This window comes from Castor canadensis, chromosome 6 (assembly GCF_047511655.1).
Source record: "Castor canadensis chromosome 6, mCasCan1.hap1v2, whole genome shotgun sequence".
Lineage (NCBI taxonomy): Eukaryota > Metazoa > Chordata > Mammalia > Rodentia > Castoridae > Castor > Castor canadensis.
The window spans coordinates 87350518-87367920 of record NC_133391.1 but is presented as its reverse complement, the minus strand read 5'-3'; positions in this window follow the sequence as shown (position 1 = coordinate 87367920).

The window sequence follows — 17403 nt, the reverse complement described above, 5'->3', positions numbered from 1 at the left end:
GGTTGTTTCCATGACTTGGCTATTGTGAATAGCGCTGCAATAAACATGGGTGCGCAAGTGCCTCTGGAGTAACCTGAGTCACATTTCTTTCGGTATATCCCTAGGAGTGGGATTGCTGGATCATATGACAGATCTATGTTTAGTTTTTTAAGAAGCCTCCATATTGTTTTCCAGAGTGGTTTCACTAGCTTGCATTCCCACCAGCAGTGCACCAGGGGTCCTTTCCTTCTGTTCCTAGTTTTCTTAGATCTTTTGTCATGAAGTGGTGGTGGATCTTTTAAAGGCTTTTTCTGCATCTATTAAGATGATCAAGTGGTCTTTGCTTCTATTAATGTGCTGTATTGCATTTATAGATTTGTGTATGTTGAACCACCTCTGCATCCCTGAGATGAAGCCGACTTGGTCTTGGTGAATGGTCTTTCTGATGTGTTGTTGGATTTCATTTGCCATTATTTTATTGAGGATTTTTGCATCGATGGTCATTAAAGAGATTGGCTTATAGTTCTCCTTTTTTGAGGTGTGTTTGTCTGGATTGGAGATGAGTGTAATACTAGCTTCATAAAATGAGTTAGGCAGTGTTCCTTACCTTTATATTTAATGGAACAGTTTAAGGAGGGTTGGTATCAGTTCTTCTTTAAAGGTCTGATAGAATTTAGCAGAGGATCCATCAGGTCCTAGACTTTTCTTTTTTGGGAGATTCATAATTGCTGCTTCAATTTCATTTTGTGTTATAGATCTGTTCAGGTGATTAATATTGTCTTGGTTCAATTTTGGATGATCATAAGTATCTAGAAATCTGTCCATTTCTTTAAGATTTTCAAATTTATTTGAATATAGGTTCTTAAAGTAGTCTCTGATGATTTCCTGGATTTCCATGGTATTTGTTGTTATCTTCCCTTTTGTGTTTCTGATTTTACTGATTTGGTTTTTTCTTTCCTCATTTCAGTCAGGTTTACCAGGGGTCTGTCAATCTTACTTATTTTTTCAAAAAAGCAGCTTTTTGTTTCATTGATTCTTTGTATCTTTTTGTTTGTTTGTTTGGTTCTATTTCATTGATTTCAGCCCTTATTTTTATTATTTCTATCCTTCTGCTTGTTTTTGTATTTGCTTGTTCTTGTTTTTCTAGGAGTTTGAGATGTTGCATTAGGTCATTGATTTGAGATCTTTCTGTACTTTTAATATATGCACTCATGGGTATAAAACTTTCCTCTTAGGACTGCTTTGCTGTGTCTCACAGGTTCTGGTAGGTCATGTTTTCATTTTCATTAACTTCCAGGAACATTTTAATTTCCTCTTTTACTTTATCCATGACCCATTGATCATTGAGCAATGTGTTGTTCAGCTTCCAATTGTTTGCATGTTTTTACTGTTGTTTTTTCTTTTGTTGAGTTCTAGTTTTAATGCACTGTGATCAGACAGAATGCATGGGATTATTTCTATTTTCTTATATTTGCTGAGGCTTGTTTTGGGCCCTAAGATATGATCAATTTTGTAGAAAGTTCCATGAGTTTCTGAGAAGAATGTATATTGTGCAGAAGTTGGATGAAATATTCTGTAGCCATCAGCTAGGTCCATTAGATCTATGGTGTGATTTAGTTATAGAATTTCTTTATTGATTTTTCATTTGGCTGACCTATCTATTGGTGATAAGAGGGTATTAAAGTTTCCCACTAACACAGTGTTGGAATATATATATATATGTTTTTAGGCCCTTCAGAGTATGTTTGAAGAAATTGGGTGCATTGACATTGGGTGCATAGAGGTTGATAATTGTTATTTTCTTTGGGTTTATTTCCCCTTTAATTATTATGGAATGTCCTCCTTTATCTCATTTGATTAATGAAAGTTTGAAGTCTACTTTGTCTGAGATAAGTATTGCTGCTCCTGCCTGTTTTGGGGGGCCATTGGCTTGATAAATCTTCTTCCAGCCTTTCGCTCTCAGTCAGTGCTTATTTCTGTCAGTGAGATGGGTCTCCTGTAACAACAGATTGTTGGATCTTCTTTTTTAATCCAGTTTGTCAAACAGTGTCTTTTGATGGGGGAATTAAGTCCATTAACATTCAGTGTTAGTATTGATAGGTATGTGGTGATTCCTATCATTTAGTTGTTTTTGTTGTTAAGGGTTTGATTGTGTGCAGCTGAATCAATGTTACTCTCTACCTTCTTGCCTTTTCTTTTCCTGTGGTTTGATCCTGCCTGTCTTTTCATGGTTTTGTTTGCTTTCATTTTCTGTGTGCACAATTCCTTGAACAATCTTTTGTACTGGTCACTTGGTGGTCATATATTATTTTAGTTTCTACTTATCATGGAAGACTTTTATTGTTTCATCTATTTTGAATGATAGTTTTGCTGGGTAGAGTATTCTAGGGTTGAAGTATTTCCATTCTGTGCCAGGAATACCTCACTCCATGTTCTTCTTGCTTTTAAGTTTTCCATTGAGAAATCTGCTGTGATTTTGATGGGTTTACCTTTGTATGTTATTTGTTTTATCTCTCTTACAGCCTTCAATATTCTTTCTCTATTCTCTGTGCTTGTTGTTTTAATTATAATATGTCATGGGATAGTTCTATTTTGGTCAAGTCTGTTTGGTGTCCTGGAGGCTTCCAGTACCTGAATGTGCATAGATTTCTCTAGATTTGTGAAATTTTCTATTGTTATTTTGTCAAATATATTACTCATTCCTTTTGGTTGCACCTTTTTTCCTTCTTCAATGCCCATGATTCTCAGGTTTGGTCCTTTGACAGAGTCTGTAAGTTCTTGCATATTCCTTTCACAGGTTTTGAATTGTTTGAGTAATAGTTCTTCAGTTTTTCCTTTAATTTCCATTTCATCTTCAAGTTCTGAGATCTGTCTTCTGGTTGTTCTAGTCTGCTGGCCTTCCATTGTGTTTTGTATTTCTTTTTGATTCTTTTTTCTGAGGTTTTCCATATCATGGGTCACTTCATCTTTAATATTGCCAATTTTCATCATTAATTCATTTATCTCTCTATTTATGGTGTTCTCTGTTTCTCTTTGGTGTTTATTTAGGCCTCCTATGACTTCACTTATTTGTTTTTTGTGTATTCTCAGATTCTTCACTTTTGTTGTCTCAGAATTTCTTGAGTGCCTCCTGTATGTTTTGGTTAACCTTGTCTAGTAACATCTCCATGTAATTCTCAGTGATTACTTGCAGGATATCTTTTTTCAGACATTCTTGTGGGCATCATTGGGTTCCTTGGCAGTTTTTCTTTGTTTTGTTGAAGTCTGGAACTAGATATCCATTTTCTTCATTTCCCTCTGAATCCTATATTAATTTATTTTTGGTGGGAGAATGGTTTCCATCCCTTTTTTGTCTTCCCATCACTCCACTTCTTGCTGTTTCTGTCCCTGGTCAGCCAGTCCAAGCTCATGCTTGCAGCAGTTGTGGGTCTTTCCTCAGGATTGTAGGGCCTAAAAAGTGTGTTAAAGTTTTCAGGAGCTGAGCAGGCAGATCTGAGAGCTGGAACAGACTTGGGCAGGCCATATTCTTGGAGGACTGTATTTGAGAAGCCAGTTAGAAAGTAGAGGACATTGCACACAAAATGATGGGATTGGCTCTCTGAATCCAATAATGAAATTAACTGACATGTTTGGGTATATCTCTTCTGATTGATAAACAAAAGCTGAAATGAAATATAATTCTTTTGAATTCAAATGGAATAGCTTTCCAATTCTTATCCAGAATTCATGAAATTTTGTATCTTACTGACTTCTGTCATAGCTCATTAGCTATGTCAGTCCCTCTCAACATCATACATCAAATGTCACAAGGATGCAGTGCAATGGTGGAAAATAAAAGAGCATCTTATTTGTACTGGCATTGTGTATCTATTTTGAGTTGAGATATTTTCTGATCAAGGTCTAAGAAATACATGAACAGGAAAATGGAGCAGGTCTCCATCAGTATTTCCTTTTGAAATCATTCAGAAATGTGCTAATGCTTAATGTGATTGAATTTCAGTCACATTAAGCACCAGACATTTCTGAGACCTCCTTCTTTACAACAATTTTCAGCCTCATATTCAAATACATACAGAAATGTTTTAGAAATATTTACTAGCTATTGACCAAACTATCTTTTCTGAATTAAAGTACTTACTTTAACAAACAAACAAGAAAAGAAGGGAAGTCAATTTAAAGGAAAATTTTATTTTTCCATTAGTATTTTAAACATTGAGATCAGGTCATTTTATTTCAAAAAAAGCATGTGTTATACAAAGATTTTTTTTAAACTAAATGAAGATCACTGATAGTTTGAATAGGTAAAAAGCATGAAATTTACTTACTTTTGGAAAGGCAGTTAAAATACTTTCAACAATTTTCAGCTGTATATAACTATTTTGTTTCATCAAAATTATGATGTGAAGTTATTAGTTTGTCTAAGCAGTTTTCCTCCAAATTAGATCTTATATAAAATTTATTTATTTGATACAACCTAGTTTTTAGGTGATTGATTTTCTTTTGTTTTTTGTTCTTTTCTCTTCAGACCCTCTTCAAAAGAAACAAGTAGAAGGATAATGTGTTCAGAGTGGTACCTAGATGCTTTAGGGAAATGTATTATTTTATTAACATTAAGTTCACAATCTTTACTTCCTCTTGTGTTCCCTTTTTGAAAAAAGTAAGGATTTACCTCTAATTAAATTTAAATTAAATTTAAGGAAAAAATGTGATATTTTAATAGGCACATCTTAAGACACTGGAAAAATCTTCCTTTGAAAAAAATTTCCTTTGGGTGCCAAGTGTCCTACTAGAATGTCACTTGCCATGTTGCCATGGAAGCAAGAAATTCTAGTGTGTGCACTTTAGGATGACTATAAGTAACAATAAAATATGACACTTCAAAAAGCTAAAAGACAATAATGTTTTCACAGTTTTAATGTTTCATGTTTATAAAACATATTGAATGTTTTATAAAAAATGATAAACCTGAGGAAATAGATATGTTTAACTAGATTTAAATGTTACATAATGAATATGAATGCCAAAATGTCATATTTACCCCATTATTCTGTTTATTTTTTATATATCTCTGTGAGTAAAAAATAAATAAACATAACATGAAATTAATTTTAAATACATTTATTTCCTTGCAATCATATTACAGTATCCTTTACATAACATAATATGTAAATGACATCATTTTTAATGTTACTAAATACAAATTTGCATCTTGGGATCAAAATTTAAGTCAATTCTTTGTGATTATTCAGAATTGAGAGATTATCTCCTATTATGTTTACTTTTACTTTAATACCAAATTTAAGTGATTTGGCACAATGGCATGACTAATGTTATGAGAATTGTAGATGAAGAGAAAATTGCCTTTTATGAATAAATGTGCATTAGCTTAACCCTAACCCAATATGTCATGGGCTTATGCTTCTTAACATTTTGTAAATATATAAAAAATATTGCAGAACCAATTCTGGGAAATGGAGGTAAAATATGCCAGGTAATGTTATTGATTCAAATACGTTTGGAAACTTTGGGATGTCAACAGAAATGTCTAATACTTTTTCATAATTAGAATTGGAATGCCTTGGTATATTTCTGTTGTAAATTTATTTTCTTAAATTTGAAAAAAATGATGATATGGAAATAAGAAAGCAAGAAAAATTATACATGTGCTTCAAAAATAGGGCTATATCACTTCCCAGACATAATAGAATGTCCATGAAGTCACCAAACATACAGAGATATAGGCTAGGCATAGGTGATTCATGCCTGTAATCTTAAATACTTGGGAGGCTGAGATACATAAAACAGTGTTTTGAGGCCAGTCTGGACAAATAATTCACTAGATCCCATCTCCAAAATAGTAAGAGCAATGTGAACTAGAGGTGTGACTCAAGCAGTAGAGCATGTGAGTTCAAACCCCAGTCCCACCAAGAAAGAGAGAGAGAACACCAGATTATAGAAATATTTACAGAGTATACTTAATTTATGTATCTCCTACAATGAGAGATTGTAGATCTGTACATGGAATGATATTTATAAAAATTCCCAGATCGAAAATAATATACACAATATATTCATCAATAATCGCTTTGTCAATATAAGCTAAATATATATTATCTAGCTATGATTAAGAATGAAATGGAATAAGTAAACCATATGTGCTATATCTTTTTAGATGGAAGGATTAATGAACATAACCATTGTAAAAATTTCACAAAGAATTACAAGCACAAGTATTTAACAAGTTAAACATACAGCCTAACAAAGTATCACTTTCTCACATCTGAACAAAGACTGGTACGCAATCCAATCTAAAAGGCTTTGAGAAGATAGATTTTCAACTTTGGACACAGCAAGTGTCACATTATGTGGGTTGTTAAAATTCTCACATACCATAATCATATCAAATAGCATTCACATTAACACCTCAGGAAAGTGGCTTTTCACAAATCACTTCATTAAAAAAATGTGACTATGTATAGGACATTAAACCTGCCTGACAAGCCGTGCACAAAAGGAAAAGCATCTGCTCTTATGATTTGTTTCACAAAGATTTGAATTTAGTATATTTGATTAATGAAAGATAAAATCACATTCATTCCACACTTAGAATTTAAACCAAAGAAAAATTGTCTGGCCTTGTGATATTTCTTTACTTTATTCTCTTAATTCTGATTTTTAAGTTGATCTTTAAAAAGTTTCAGAAATTTAGGGGTATTATTGAGGAATTTATAGATCTAATGTAAAGAGAAAAAAAATTGTTTTCTGATATATCCCATAATTTGTAAAGAAAACTGAGCCAGAAGGGAAAATTATTTTCCTAGAAAAGGCAAACTTACTATGAATTATTGTTTTACATTTGACTAGTTTATCCTTCAGTTACATGAACATATCACATTTATTCATGCTGTGGATCTGTGTCAATAACCAAGATATAATGTTTGTATAACTTCATTGTAAATAATAGAATTATCTGAAAGAACAACCAATTGATCAGTAAGGAATACCAATAAAATAAGAACTATAAATTTGACTACCTAAAATTTCTACTTATGTATGATCACTAAAACAATTGAAAATAAAACCATCCTAACCAATTATGACCAAAGAGCTTAAAACTTCAAGAATGGATATTTCAATTACATGATAGATGATAAATATATAGATAGACAGATAGATGATAGATAGGTAGATAGATAAAGAGATATTTAATTTGTCATGAGAGAGTGATTCCTATGATTATTGCAGACTGAGAGATCCCATGATCTGTTGTGTGCAAACTTGTGGTCCAAGAAAGCTGTTAGTACAATTCCAATCAAATCCAAAGTCTTGAGAAAAAAGGGAGCTGTGTGATATAAATCCTAGTCTGAATTTGAATGAACAAGAACCAGTAGTACTGTCAGAGTACAGGAGAAGATGAATATCTCAGCTCAAGCAGAGAGAGAACATGTTTGCCCTTCTTCTACCTTTTTGTTCTATTCAGGTCCTGAATGGATCAAATGATGGTCTTCCTTATAATGAGGACGATCTCCTTTACTCAGTTTAGCAATTTCTGTACAAATCTCTACTAGCAACACCTTCATAGATGTACCTAGAAATAATATTTTACTAGCTATCTGGGCACCACTTATTCCAGTCACATAAACTTATCATAAGTATTAACAAAATGTTCAAGAAGTAATAAAATGTTCAAGAAGTAAATGCTTACATGGTGACCTCAAGATTAGACTGATCTCAAGAAAATATCGAATCTTAAAAATATTAAAATTTCAATTTTGTGAAAAAATTGATATCACACTGATATCTCATAATGACTGTGCGACTGTTAGAGCATAGGCTGTTGAAGACAAATGAAAGATCACCAAAAGAGGAACATTTAGTCATAACACTGATTTTGTAGGACAACCCCAAATTAAACATGTTTTCTCTCATCTTTGAATACTAACAGCACTGTATTTTTTATGAAACACATAACTTTACCCATTTTTTACAGGTACTTGCAACTAGTCTTATCTCCTTTCATCAACTACAATATTTTTGAAGGAAGAGTAAAGAACATACTGTTTTTCTCAATATTTGAGTTGCTTCCATGACATGAGGGAGACAGGGATTTACTCTATTTTATCCTGGGAGGGAAGTGATCTGCTTATGAATATTTCTGAATCTGATCTGAAGAAAAGGCTGTGATATAATTGAACTCTTCATATATTTAGTCAAGTGCAAACTTTTTAGGTTTAAACCACTAGCCTAGGATTTCCAAACACCCTAACAAATTTTTCTAAAAAAGATGGGATTGTGAGTTTGCATTCACAACAAGCTCTCTTGGATGATAGTTATCCACAGTACATGTGTGGAATCAGAAGCCTGACCTTTGGGGAGGGTGAGAAAATAAGAGTAATGCATGTGCTTAGAGAGATCAGCCAAGCAGATTAGGTTGAGAAAACATGCTCTATTCTCAGTGATGGTTGCCATGACCGCTGGCTTGTTGAGCATTCATAAGAGTCTTCCTGGACTTTATGCACAATGGACTTTTGACAAAATACTAATTTTTTGCTTTATATTTAAAACAGAGAAGTGTTCTCAAATATTTTGTGACTTCGACCAGGGACCATGTCGTACTCAGACACCAGTTAGTTCCACCTTAGAGCCAAGCGAAGGCAAGGATATATTGCGAAGAACCATCTTCTTCAACTCTCATTTAAAGTTTTAAAATAAAGTAAAGTTATTAGGTAATGTCACTGAATGATTCAAGGGTTCAAATAATTTCAATCTATGTTTAATCAAAGGTTCAAGTTTAAAAGTGAACCACAGTTTCTCTCACTACATTTACTGATCCAAAAGATTTAAAATCACGTACACAGGACAGTGAATTTGTGGGGTAATTTTGTATTCTCATTTAATTGTGTGCCCCTTCACAAAATAGTATAAATTCCTCAAGAAAATGCAATGAGTTTCATTTAGTCATATGTGTAAGGGGAGGGACTATTAGAGTAGTGATGAATATAATGATGACAAAATATGAAAAACAGAATAATCCTCTTTACTTCTAAACAAAGACACAATGTATATAAAAGGAACCTTTCTCTTTCAAGTAGGAAGTCCAACTCATTCAGACTTTTAATAAGATTTTTGATTGACAAAGCTTAATTAAATCATACACACTTTAAAATAAAGGAAATTGACAAGTCACTACACTATGCAATGCACAGGTTTTTCTGGGCTCATGGTAGGCTTGATTCTGGGTTCCAGCAATAGAATCAGCATACAATTCAATTTCTGCTCTTTTTCCGTAAATTTACCTCCATTTTTATGCCCTCTCCTTTTATATTCTGATCATGCCGTTAGCATATCTCCTAAATGCTACAAAAAAAGAGTCTATTTCCCCAACAAGTAAAGCCATGTGACTGAGACTCATGAGCTCTGATTACCCTGACTTTTTAATATACTTTCTAATAAATGACCTTGTCTAAGGATATGTGTTGTCTTGATTGATTTTAGACAACTCTAGTGTACTACTAGAATTTGAGATGTAAAAGCCCATCTCACATATATTATAGGTGTGAAATTACAGCTCTTTAAGAAAAAGGGGAAGAGTTAGAATGATATAAAACTAACAAATGTTCACTATATTCAGTTTGCAAATGGCTATTTTGTTAAAGTCATTTTAACTTCTTTGTTTTTTAAATTTATTTTTGACTGATACATAAATACACGATTTGTGCATTTTAATTGGGTATCATGTAGTGTACAATACATGTCTACATTGCATACTACTTAAACCAAGTTAAACATTTATCTCATCAAACATTTATCATCTCTTTGTGGTGAAAACTTTCAAAATTGAGGTTGTTCTGAAGAAAGTCCAGATTTTCTTTCCTATCCCAAAATTGTAGTATGGAAAACTGTCACATTGTTAACTTCAATGTTCTTTCATGTTTGGATACCTAGCTTTTCATTATATAATGAGCCAGGAGAACTGTACCACTCCATTGTTCCATGTGGGATTATATTTTATTTTAAAGCAATTTCAATAGCAGAAACCCAACTAAATTGTCTGAAGGAAATCTTTTTTTTCTTATAACAGTCTGAAGTTGGGGAGTTTGGGGATTGGTCAGTTATCTATGGAATCAGAGTCAAAATCTCTATAACCACTAGACACACTAGAGCTCCAGCCACCCGGTCAGCATTTAAGACAGAGAGGTGGAAGACAGAATGGGCTTCAACTTCAGAGTCTGATAATTTCATTAACCACCCTGGTTTCCGGGGAGCTAGACCTATGGAGGACATTTGCTTTTACAAGAGAACAACCTGGTAAGGAAGAAACTAGAGAATGCATGTTAAGCAGGCCCACACATGATGTGTACCCCAGATATATTTTCTGTTCTTTAAAACACATGTCTATTAAGTTACAGAAGAGATTAGTTCTGAAGACAAAATTGAAAGTTCATGATGCATTAAGCATAGCCTAAGACGGACAACCTGAAAGTTTTAAGATTCTTACTCTTTCCTCAACTGAGATTTATTACACAGGGAAATAAATGTTAGGAGAGGTGCTCCAAACTTACCATTACTGATGAGTATAAACTGATAGACACTTCAAAAATAAAATATAGCTTGCTTATTGTAAGTATAAATGGCTTCATAGTATGGAAAAACTTGGTTATGTTACCTGTTAGACCACGGTATATATCTTGAAGCATTCTGAGTGCTTTTTAAATTTTCTGAAGTTTTTGAGAACAACAAAAGCTGATCAGTTTCAAGGGCAATAAAAGCATACCACTTGGTTTAAACATCCCTCTTGCATGCAAGAGACTCTGAGCCAGAGACTCTTTTCTTCTCTTCATCATTCACTTCCCTGAATAGAAAAAATGTCGGATAAAAGTATAATGTTTAATAGACAATTGCATTTTACCAGACTTAATCTAAGACTTTTTTGTGTATTTGCTTTAAAATTGTATCTTAAAATGCATTCTATTGCTTATTCAATGTCTTTTATACAAAGACAAAAGCTCCCTCAAATTTCAAGTTCAGAGTAAAACAATTCTTCCTAAATATGCTCATAAAATAGAAAAGCATGTATGCAACCCATCCCATGGGCAGTGTGTGTATTCACAGGACCAAACTAAGCTGCTCCAAGAGCATATTCATTTTCAGATCAGAGAACCATGGCAGACAGGCTTCTTAGGCCATAGATCGTAATTGTATGGTACAGCATATCTATAGTTAATCACGAAAGACTATGAACCCTGACTACCAATAGGAGAAGGGGCTAGTGTTGTATCAGGGATAAAAGCCCAAACAGACAACCCACTTGGTGTGCTTCCATACCAGACCTTTGTAGGCTGCACAATTTCTATAGAAGTAAAACTGTTTGCCTTGCTGACTGACTCCTGAGCCCTATCCATTAATTCAGAGATTTTTCCAACAACTTGGAGCCTCATACCAGATATCGTCATTGTCACAAGGGGTTTATACAGCCTCATGTTGGGGAAATAAGTCCTGTCTCCAGTTAGTAGTGGCCCTGAGATTGGGTTAATCATTCCCCTGGAGCCAATTAAAGATCCACGGCATTAAAGGTAGAATATACAGCAATGTGGGGCAGGGCCCTAGCAAGCACCATCACAACCAGGTAACTGTGCACAAACCAAGGTAGGAAATATTTTTTAGTGCTTCCTTGGTGGTCAGAACATTCTCAGAGGTGGTTGTGTGCATGTCTGAGATATGTCTCAAGATGCTAAGTGAGTTCAGACTCCTGATTCAAGGTTTTGGTTTCTCACAGGGACCCAGCCAAAAATGTAAAAAGCAATCTTGGGTTGTACAGGAGAAATCTCCAGGAAAAGGGGAATTAAACTTACAAAGGGATAAAAAGACATACAGTGATATCCAAGAATGGAAAACAAAAAATTAATTACTGATAAACCTCAGAACAAGGGACAGTTAGGCAAAGATGATGTTCCCCCTGATAGCCCCATGGGAATTAACCTAATGTGCTGGGAAGAAAACCCCAAAAGACCAGGAAAGGAAAATAGCAATATTTTATCTGTACCTAAGGACCTATACTCAGGCAGTAGTATTTAGCTGAAGTACAGATCCAATGAAGAATAAATTTGTCTGATACTATCTACCTCATGCTGAGAACCTACCCATGGGGAAGTCCCTCAGGCAATGGCCTCTCAGGATGAAATCAGCCCTGAGGATGATCTTGGGCCAGATATAGGAGCAGGAGACACAGCCCTGCCAGCACCTTGTATCCTTCCCAAAGCTCAGGAAGAATTAGAACAATGTCAAGAGAATATAATTTCTCCTTTCCTCCTATGAAACTTTTCCCTGAAGGATTATATCCTTTATGGGAAGTCCCCTTAGGGGGAGGCAGAATAGGGTTTGTAAATGCTCCACTCACAAGTTCAGAGTTCAGAAATTTTAAAAGGGAGTTAAAAATCACTCCTGAAAGGTCTTCAGGGTATGGCCAATCAACTAGACCAATTTCTAAGATCTCATGTATATATGGGCCAAATTAATGTCTATTCTAGGCATCTTATTCTCTGGGAAAGAAAGGGGGATGATTAGAAAATCTTTTCTAACTCTATGGGAAAGAGAACACCATGCTGGACCCAGAGTTCCTCCAGATGATGTAGTTTCCTAATCAGGAAACAAATTGGGAAAATAATTATGTGAGAGCATATGAGAGACTTCTCTGTCCCTCAATCTCAGGACCTAACCAAGGCATTTAATATCCAGCAAAGAAAGGAGGAAGGTCCTTCACAATTCCTAGCCAGGTTGAAGAAGCAAATGAGGAAATATTCAGGGTTGAATCCTGAGGACCCTCTCATCCAGAAACTCTTGAAGGTATACTTTGTCACCAACAGCTGGCCTGATATTTCAAAGAAATTAAAAAATCAGTAAATTAGAACCAGAGGGGTTGGAGGAACTTTTAAGTGAAGCTCAGGAAGTTTATGTAAAAAGGGACAAAGAAAACCAAAAACAAAAGACTAAATTAGTGGTAATTACAACATCAAGGTTTAGAAAATTTCTAGGACTCATTGGATATTATAGGTTATGGATTGACTCATATGCTCCCCAAGAAAAGGATTTATATTCTAAGCTCCTGGTGGAAGAATCTGATTCCTTCCTTTGGAAACCAAAGGAACTAGAACTACTAGATATGTTAAAACAAGATGTTATCACTGCTCCTGTGTTATCTCTCCCCTCCTTGGAAAAACTCTTCCACTTATTTATTATTGTAGATCAAGGAACAGCTTTAAGACTATTAACTCAAGAGTATGGAGGGCAGATTTAGCCAGTGGCTTTCATGCAAAAGCTATTAGATCCTGTATGGCCAAAATGCATACAGTCTGTAGCTGTGGGTGCAACTCTAGTTGAAGAAAGTAGAAAATTAACCTTCAGTGGTGCTATAATTACAAGCACTCCCCATCAAGTTGGAAATATCCTAAATCAAAAGGTGGAACAATGGCTATTGACTCCAGGATCTTAATATATGAATGAATTTTATTAGAAAAAGATGTATAATTCTTACCACAGATAACTTCCTCACTCCTGATGGGAGAACAAAATCAGCCCCAACTTGAACATCAAATAAAATACTTATCAAACCAAAGTTAGGCCAGATTTATAGGAGACCCCATTCCAAAAGCGAGTCATTCTCTTTCTAGATGGGTCATCTATATTGACACGAAGATTAAGATATAATGGGCAAACACAACAAGGGGATTGGACATTGAGCACATGATAAAAGCGAGAGCACACAAGGGAGGTGTGAGGATAAGTAAGACACCTAAAAAATTAGCTAGCACTTGTTGCCCTCAATGCAGAGAAACTAAAGCAGATACCTTAAAAGCAACTGAGGCCAATAGGAGAAGGGGACCAGGAACTAGAGAAAAGATTAGATCAAAAAGAATTAAACTAGAAGGTAACACACATGCACAGGAAATTAATGTGAGTCAACTCCCTGTATAACTATCCTTATCTCAACTAGCAAAAACCCTTGTTCCTTCCTATTATTGCATATACTCTCTCTTCAACAAGATTAGAGATAAGGGCAAAATAGTTTCTGCCAGGTATCGAAGGGGTGGGGGGGAGAGGGAGAAGGGGAGTGGGTGGTAAGGGAGGAGGTGGGGGCAGGGGGGAGAAATGACCCAAGCATTGTATGCACATATGAATAATAAAACAATAAAAAATGATATAATGGTTATTCTGTGCTGGAGGGTCACCAATTAAATGTGCTAGAAGCCAAAAGATTGCCCAATAACTGTCAGCCCAAACCTGTAAATTATATGCTCTCAACCATACTCTAAAGTTATTAAAAGACAAAGAAGAAGCCATCTACACAGATTCCAAATATGCTGTTGGGATGGTACATAGATTTGGAAAAATTAGGACATAAAGAGGGTTAATTGACAGAAGAGGAAAGGACATCATCCATAAAGAATAATCAAGTATTGAATAACTTAATGTTGCCAGAAGAGACTGCAATTGTACATGTACCTAGACACCAAAAGAGGGGAACCTAGAAGCTAGAGGGAATCAAATGGCTTATGAGGCAGCTAAGGAAGCCACCTTACAAGTGGAAGTACTATCTTTAACCTAACTTGTCTTCAAAACCATATTGGTAGATTACACTGAAATGCCTAAAATAGGAAAACTCAAATACTTGTTAGTAATATTGGATCATCTAAAAATTGTGTGGATGCTGTTCCTTCCAAGTGCAATGGCTGGAAATGTAATCAAGATAATTTTAGAACAAATAATACCATGGTTTGATATAGTTGAAAACATAGATTCAGATAATGGAGTCACTTTACTGCCACCAATACAAAGAATGTCATGAAAGGATTAGGTGTAGACTGGGAGTACCATATTCCTTGGCACACTCCTTCTTCAGGAAAGGTAGAATGACTGAACCAAACCTTAAAAAAATAGCTAGCTAAGCTTATGATAGAAACAAATCTTCCCTGGACTAAATCCCTCCTTATTGCTCTGTTTTGAATTAGAATGGCAATCAGAAAAGGTATAGGTTTATTCCCTTACAAGATGCTTTATGGACCTCCCTACTTAGGATGATCCTCTGAATTGTTAACAATGGAAACTAAAGATAAATTTCTTAAAAGCTATATGCTGGCTGTTTCAGCTACTCTGCTCTCTCTTAGACTAAAATGCCTTCTGGCCCAATCTCCCCCTCTTGAGTTAAATGTCCATCCCTAGAGTCCAAGAAGTCCTAATCCAAACCTGGAAGAAGCTTCAGCAAACCTGGAAAGAACCCTACCAATTGCTCCTAACCACTGAGACTGTGGTACATACAGCTGAAAAAGGTTGGACTCACTATTCCAGGGTTAAGAACCTACCAAAGGACTATTGGACCACCACCAGCAACCCAGACAATTCCCAAAAAGTCACCTTGAGATGGTATAAGCCCACTATCACTGCAATTCCTGTTCCTTCCACTTCTGCCCATAAAGACTATTGCTGAGCCATGGGCAGCTGCATCACTGGTAATTAATATAACCACTAACCCAAATCCTCAAAGCATAGAGTCCAATACATGTAATATATTGTGGGAGTCTAACTTGGGAAAGATATTATTACTTATGTCCTGAACCTAACTGGGGACATAAAAATAAGGACAGTTGTGTTACTTGGAATGTAACACATAGTGGACCACAGAACCCAGTGGGTGGACTGATTCACAAGGACAAAGGGATTGGTAAGGTATATGGGATAGGGATAAATGTTCCAGGGAGGGATCCCACTGGAAAGTTTTGAATTAAGTAATTCCCAAAGTAAAGACACAGGGATTCCATCCCCAGAAACTGAGATAAAGACTGAAAGCCAAACTTCATTTCTGGCTAATAAAACAATCAAGTTTAAGGTAGTTAAAAATTACACATTTAAGACAAACCCTAGAAGATAAGACAGGACATGAAAAAACTAATGCCTGGTAGAATGGATAAAATATTCTGTACACATATTAAACAAGATACACTGTTACACTTGCACTGCAGGACTACTGGAGGCCCAAGTGTTTCCTTTTCTGCTAGGATGGAACTCAGACAGCTGAAGGGTACAGTGCATGAATTCTCTGTTCCAAGATGAGAAGGCCAGGGGGGAATTAATCTTTCCAAAGTCTTTCCAAAGGCAAAGACCCCCTAAAAACATCAGATTTCCAGGTTCCAGTGTCAACGTTACCTCCTATCTCTCACAATGGGGATGGGTACAGTACGCCAACTTTTTGGGAATTCTGTCTGGATGTATACAAGGCCATATGTTCATGGAAACTAATCACTCTGTCGGAGAGGGAACATTACTGGTGACCCTCCTGAGTAACTGTAGTGAAACTTGCATGCTCATGCAATTGGTTATCTCTTTTACCCTAGCATTTCATAACTCCACCCACTGGAACTGTCAACAAATGCCCCAATATAAAAAAGAGACACCAGGTGTGTCCTTTGCTTACAGCAGGGGAATTGCAGAGCAGTTAGATGGTACGAGCAGCAGAAAAAGGAGGAGTATATGTCATAATTGTGGGACAGTGTTGTACTCTTCTTTCAAATAATACTGCCCCAGAAGAAACCATTACTAAGTCTTTATAAGGAATGACTGCTCTAGCCAGTAAACTGGCAGAGAATTCATGGGTTAATCCCATTCACAGGATGGATGGAAAAATAGTTTGGGAAGTGGAAAGGAGTTAAGACCTCAGTCCTCACTTCATTGATTATTGCGTTAGAGGTCCTAATGACTGTTGGATGTTGTATAATCCCTTGTGTCCAGAGCCTACTCTAAAAGTTAATTGAAACAGCCCTAACAAAGCAAACCCCCAGAACAACCTCCTTCTCCTGGATACCATTGAATGAGAAAGTCAGTTAATGTTAACCAAAATCGAGGAAAAGAATAAACAGTACAAAAAGAAAAGGGAGAAATTGTGGGGGAATAATTTGCTTTTTCCTTCAAAGAAATAGCACTTTAAAGCTGCTGCTTGTTATGCTTGCTTAACTCACAGCTTCCTGAAATGTGTTAACCTTGCCCTTTACCTCATCTATAGTCAATCAAGAAAGACTGTGAACTCTGACTCCTATCAACATGAGAAGGGTGCAGTGTTGCATCAGGTATAACAATCAAAGCAGACTACCCTCTTGGTGTGCTTGCTCACCAGACCTTTGTAAGTTTTACACCTTTCTGCAGAAGTAAAACTGTTTGCCTTATTGACAGACTCCCAAGTCTTATTCATTAATCTAGAGGTTTTCAAACATATGTTTTTGGTGACTTTGTCAAAAATCAGGTGGGCATAGCTGTATGGATTTATATCTGGTTCTTCTGTCCTGTTCCACTGGTCTTCACAACTGTTTTTGTTCCAGTATCATAAGTTTTTATTGCTATGGCTCTATAATATAGCGTGACGTTGAATACTGTAACTCC